General features: G+C 62.6%; 1 long non-coding RNA gene across 1 annotated transcript; it reads right to left on the bottom strand.

Annotated features, from left to right (window-relative positions):
• Window positions 1-1,421: 1,421 nt before the first annotated feature.
• LOC134174151 (uncharacterized) lies at window positions 1,422-3,639 on the bottom strand. The gene is made up of 3 exons (XR_009968522.1): window positions 3,548-3,639; window positions 3,347-3,439; window positions 1,422-1,444 (listed from the first exon to the last, which is right to left on the bottom strand). It is a non-coding gene; the product is annotated as an uncharacterized LOC134174151 (long non-coding RNA).
• Window positions 3,640-6,301: the final 2,662 nt, after the last annotated feature.

The raw sequence follows: 6,301 nt of genomic DNA, 5'->3' as shown, positions 1-6,301 counted from the left end.
GGGATTGGGACCCATAGAGAGTGATGGGGCAGGGATTGGGACCCATAGAGAGCCATGGGGCAGGGATTGGGACCCATAGAGAGTGATGGGGAAGGGATTGGGACCCATAGAGAGCGATGGGGAAGGGATTGGGACCCATAGAGAGCCATGGGGAAGGGATTGGGACCCATAGAGAGCGATGGGGAAGGGATTGGGACCCATAGAGAGCCATGGGGAAGGGATTGGGACCCATAGCGAAAGGAGGGGGGACCCATAGTTAAGGGATAGGGACAGCGATGGGACCCATAGAGAGAGATGGGGGACCCATAGCAAAGGGGGGGGGGGGGAATGGGAGCCCCATAGCAAAGGGATGAGGCAGCGATGGCAGCCCCATAGCAAAGGGATGGGAGCCCCATAGCAAAGGGATGGGAGCCCCATAGCAAAGGGATGGGAGCCCCATAGCAAAGGGATGGGGCAGCGATGGGAGCCCCATAGCAAAGGGATGGGGCAGCGATGGGAGCCCCATAGCAAAGGGATGGGAGCCCCATAGCAAAGGGATGGGAGCCCCATAGCAAAGGGATGGGAGCCCCATAGCAAAGGGAAGGGAGCCCCATAGCAAAGGGATGGGAGCCCCATAGCAAATGGATGGGAGCCCCATAGCAAAGGGAGGGGAGGAGCAATGGGAGCCCCATAGCAAAGGGATGGGGCAGCGATGGGAGCCCCATAGCAAAGGGATGGGGCAGCGATGGGAGCCCCATAGCAAAGGGATGGGGCAGCGATGGGAGCCCCATAGCAAAGGGATGAGGCAGCGATGGGAGCCCCATAGCAAAGGGATGGGAGCCCCATAGCAAAGGGATGGGAGCCCCATAGCAAAGGGACGAGGCAGCGATGGGAGCCCCATAGCAAAGGGATGGGAGCCCCATAGCAAAGGGATGGGGCAGCGATGGGAGCCCCATAGCAAAGGGATGGGAGCCCCATAGCAAAGGGATGGGAGCCCCATAGCAAAGGGACGAGGCAGCGATGGGAGCCCCGGTGCCCCCAGCCCCAGCTGTGAGCCTATGGGGCAGGACCCCCCCATGTCCCCCCAGCTGTGAGCCTATGGGGCAGGACCCCCCCATGTCCCCCCAGCTGTGAGCCTATGGGGCAGGACCCCCCATGTCCCCCCAGCTGTGAGCCTATGGGGCAGGACCCCCCATGTCCCCCCAGCTGTGAGCCTATGGGGCAGGACCCCCCCATGTCCCCCCAGCTGTGAGCCTATGGGGCAGGACCCCCCCATGTCCCCCCGGCCCCAGCTGTGAGCCTATGGGGCAGGACCCCCCATGTCCCCCCAGCTGTGAGCCTATGGGGCAGGACCCCCCGATGTCCCCCCAGCTGTGAGCCTATGGGGCAGGACCCCCCATGTCCCCATAGGGGGGTGCCCCGGAGGGCTCTGGGGTCCCCCCCCACTGACCTGGCCATCTCCGGACTGGGGGTCAGCACCCACAGGCAGGAGGAGAGAAGAGACAGGATTAGGTCCTGGTGGGGTTATGGGGCGCTTGGGGGTCCCGGGACCATGGGGGTGGATGGGGAGGGGTGGGGATGGGTTGGTTATGGGGCGATTTGGGGGGAGTTGGGGGTACCGGGACCATTGGGATGGATGGAGAGGGGTGGGGATGGGTGGGTTGGGGGGCACTGGGTTGGTTATGGGGCGGTTTGGGGGGCTTGGGGGTCCTGGGACCATTGGGATGGATGGGGATGGATGGGTTGGGGGGCACTGGGTTGGTTATGGGGCGGTTTTGGGGGTACCAGGACCATTGGGATGAATGGGGATGGATGGGAATGGGTTGGTTATGGGGTGGTTTGGGGGGTTATGGGGCGCTTGGGGGTCCCGGGACCATGGGGGTGGATGGGGAGGGGTGGGTTGGGGGGCACTGGGGGGGTTATGGGGGGGTTTGGGGGTACCAGGACCATTGGGATGGATGGGGAGGGGTGGGGCTGGGTTGGTTATGGGGTGATTTAGGGGTACCAGCGGCATTGATGGATGGGTTGGGTGGCACTGGGTTGGTTATGGGGTGGTTTGGGGGTACCAGGGGCACTGATGGATGGGTTGGGGGGCACTGGGTTGGTTATGGGGCGGTTTGGGGGGGTTATGGGGGGCTTGGGGGTCCCGGGACCATTGGGATGAATGGGGAGGGGTGGGTTGGGGGGCACTGGGGGGGTTATGGGGCGTTTTGGGGGTCCCGGGACCATGGGGATGGATGGGGAGGGATGGGTTGGGAGGCACTGGGTTGGTTATGGGGCGGTTTGGGGGTACTGGGACCATTGGGATGCATGGGGAGGGATGGGGCTGGGTTGGTTATGGGGCGGTTTGGGGGTACCAGGACCATTGGGATGAATGGGGAATGATGGGGTGGGGGGCACTGGGTTGGTTATGGGGAGGTTTTGGGGGGTTTATGGGGGGGTTTGGGGGTACCAGGACCATTGGGATGGATGGGGAGGGGTGGGTTGGGGGGCACTGGGTTGGTTATGGGGCGGTTTGGGGGTACCAGGACCATTGGGATGGATGGGGATGGATGGGTTGGGGGGCACTGGGTTGGTTATGGGGCGCTTGGGGGTCCAGGGACCATGGGGGTGGATGGGGATGGATGGGTTGGGGTTCACTGGGTTGGTTATGGGGCAGTTTGGGGGTCCCGGGACCATTGGGATGGATGGGGAGGGGTGGGGATGGGTTGGTTATGGGGCGATTTGGGGGGGTTTGGGGGTACCGGGACCATTGGGATGGATGGGGAATGATGGGGTGGGGGGCACTGGGGGGGTTATGGGGCGGTTTGGGGGGGTTATGGGGGGGTTTGGGGGTGACGGGACAATGGGGATGGATGGGAAGGGATGGGTTGGGGGGCACTGGGTTGGTTATGGGGCGGTTTGGGGGGGTTATGGGGGGAGTTGGGGGGTACCAGGACCATTGGGATGGATGGGGAATGATGGGGTGGGGGGCACTGGGGGGGTTATGGGGCGGTTTGGGGGGGTTATGGGGGGGTTTGGGGGTACCAGGACCATTGGGATGGATGGGGAGGGATGGGGCTGGGTTGGTTATGGGGTGATTTAGGGGTACCAGCGGAATTGATGGATGGGTTGGGGGGCACTGGGTTGGTTATGGGGTGGTTTGGGGGTACCAGGGGCACTGATGGATGGGTTGGGGGGCACTGGGTTGGTTATGGGGTGATTTAGGGGTACCAGGACCATTGGGATGCATGGAGATGGATGGGATGGGGGGCACTGGGTTGGTTATGGGGCGCTCTGTGGGTACCAGGGGCACTGATGGATGGGTTGGGGGGCCCTGGGTTGGTTATGGGGCGCTCTGGGGCCCGCCGTGGGGCTGCTGCCCCACCTTGGCCATCTTGCTCTTGCTGTCGGCCGTCAGGAAGGACATGTTGTTGATCTCGTTCTGCACCACGAAGTTCTGCTCCTCGCGCTTGAAGTTCTATGGGGCAGGGACCCTAAGGGGGACGTGTGGGGCAGAGCCCCACAGCTCCCCCCGCATCCACCCCCTTGTCCCCCCCTCCCATTGCCCCCCATTGGCCCCACTCACGTGGGACTTGGACCAGTAGATGAAGACCTCGCCCACCATGCGGAAGAGCTCCTCCGCGTCGGCGTTGGGCTCCGTCAGCCACTGGGCCCTGCCGGGGGGCAGCACCGGCGGTGGGTCCCCATGGGCATCGTCAATGGGTCCCCATGGGCATCGTCAATGGGTCCCCATGGGCATCGTCAATGGGTCCCCATGGACATCGTCAATGGGTCCCCATGGGCATCGTCAATGGGGCCCCATGGGCATCGTCAATGGGGCCCCGTGGGCATCGTCAATGGGTCCCCATGGGCATCATCAATGGGTCCCCATGGGCATCGTCAATGGGTCCCCATGGGCATCGTCATTGGGTCCCCATGGGCATCGTCATTGGGTCCCCATGGACATCGTCAATGGGTCCCCATGGACATCGTCATTGGGTCCCCATGGGCATCGTCATTGGGTCCCCATGGGCATCGTCAATGGGTCCCCATGGGCATCGTCAATGGGTCCCCATGGACATCGTCATTGGGTCCCCATGGGCATCGTCAATGGGTCCCCATGGGCATCGTCATTGGGTCCCCATGGACATCGTCAATGGGTCCCCATGGGCATCGTCAATGGGTCCCCATGGGCATCGTCAATGGGGCCCCATGGGCATCATCAATGGGTCCCCATGGACATCGTCATTGGGTCCCCATGGGCATCGTCAATGGGTCCCCATGGGCACCAGCAGTGGGTCCCCATGGGCATCGTCAATGGGTCCCCATGGGCATCGTCAATGGGTCCCCATGGGCATCGTCAATGGGTCCCCATGAACATCATCATTGGGTCCCCATGGACACCATTGTCATTGGGTCCCCAGCATCAATGGGTCCCCATGGACACCATCAGTGGGTCCCCATGGGCATCGTCAATGGGTCCCCATGGGCATCGTCAATGGGTCCCCGTGGGCATCGTCAATGGGTCCCCGTGGGCATCGTCAATGGGTCCCCGTGGGCATCGTCAATGGGTCCCCGTGGGCATCGTCAATGGGTCCCCGTGGGCATCGTCAATGGGTCCCCATGGACACCAGCAGTGGGGCCCCATGGGCATCGTCAATGGGTCCCCATGGGCATCGTCAATGGGGCCCCATGGGCATCGTCAATGGGGCCCCATGGGCATCGGGTCATGGACATGGGTCCCCATGGGCATCATCAATGGGTCCCCATGGGCATCGTCAATGGGTCCCCATGGACATCGTCAATGGGTCCCCATGGGCATCGTCAATGGGTCCCCATGGGCATCGTCAATGGGGCCCCATGGGCATCGTCAATGGGTCCCCATGGACATCGTCATTGGGTCCCCATGGGCATCGTCAATGGGTCCCCATGGGCACCAGCAGTGGGTCCCCATGGGCATCGTCAATGGGTCCCCATGGGCATCGTCAATGGGTCCCCATGGGCATCGTCAATGGGTCCCCATGAACATCATCATTGGGTCCCCATGGACACCATTGTCATTGGGTCCCCAATGGGTCCCCATGGACACCATCAGTGGGTCCCCATGGGCATCGTCAATGGGTCCCCGTGGGCATCGTCAATGGGTCCCCGTGGGCATCGTCATTGGGTCCCCATGGGCATCGTCAATGGGTCCCCATGGGCATCGTCAATGGGTCCCCATGGGCATCGTCAATGGGTCCCCATGGGCATCGTCAATGGGTCCCCATGGGCATCGTCAATGGGTCCCCATGGACATCGTCAATGGGTCCCCATGGACACCAGCAGTGGGTCCCCATGGGCATCGTCAATGGGGCCCCATGGGCATCGTCAATGGGTCCCCATGGACACCATCAGTGGGTCCCCATGGGCACCGTCAATGGGTCCCCATGGGCATCGTCAATGGGTCCCCATGGGCATCGTCAATGGGTCCCCATGGACACCAGCGGTGGGTCCCTATGGGCATCGTCAATGGGTCCCCATGGGCATCGTCAATGGGTCCCCATGGGCATCGTCAATGGGTCCCCATGGACACCAGCAGTGGGTCCCCATGGACATCGTCATTGGGTCCCCATGGGCATCGTCAATGGGTCCCCATGGACACCATCAGTGGGTCCCCATGGGCATCGTCAATGGGTCCCCATGGACACCAGCAGTGGGTCCCCATGGACATCGTCATTGGGTCCCCATGGGCATCGTCAATGGGTCCCCATGGGCATCGTCATTGGGTCCCCATGGACATCGTCAATGGGTCCCCATGGGCATCGTCAATGGGTCCCCATGGACACCAGCAGTGGGTCCCCATGGACACCATTATTGGGTCCCCATGGACATCGTCATTGGGTCCCCATGGACATCGTCAATGGGTCCCCATGGGCATCGTCAATGGGTCCCCATGGGCATCGTCATTGGGTCCCCATGGACATCGTCAATGGGTCCCCATGGGCATCGTCAATGGGTCCCCATGGGCATCGTCAATGGGTCCCCATGGACATCGTCATTGGGTCCCCATGGGCATCGTCAATGGGTCCCCATGGACACCAGCAGTGGGTCCCCAGCATCATTGGGTCCCCATGGACATCGTCAATGGGTCCCCATGGACACCATCAGTGGGTCCCCATGGACACCAGCAGTGGGTCCCCATGGACATCGTCAATGGGTCCCCATGGACACCAGCAGTGGGTCCCCATGGACATCGTCAATGGGTCCCCATGGGCACCATCATTGGGTCCCCATGGACACCAGCGGTGGGGCCCCATGGGCATCGTCAATGGGTCCCCATGGACACCAGCAGTGGGGCCCC

Source organism: Pezoporus occidentalis, unplaced genomic scaffold (genome assembly GCF_034315485.1).
Source record: "Pezoporus occidentalis ecotype Australia unplaced genomic scaffold, CSIRO_AGI_Poc_V1 ctg586, whole genome shotgun sequence".
NCBI classification, from domain to species: domain Eukaryota; kingdom Metazoa; phylum Chordata; class Aves; order Psittaciformes; family Psittacidae; genus Pezoporus; species Pezoporus occidentalis.
This window is presented reverse-complemented; position numbering and strand designations above follow the sequence as displayed.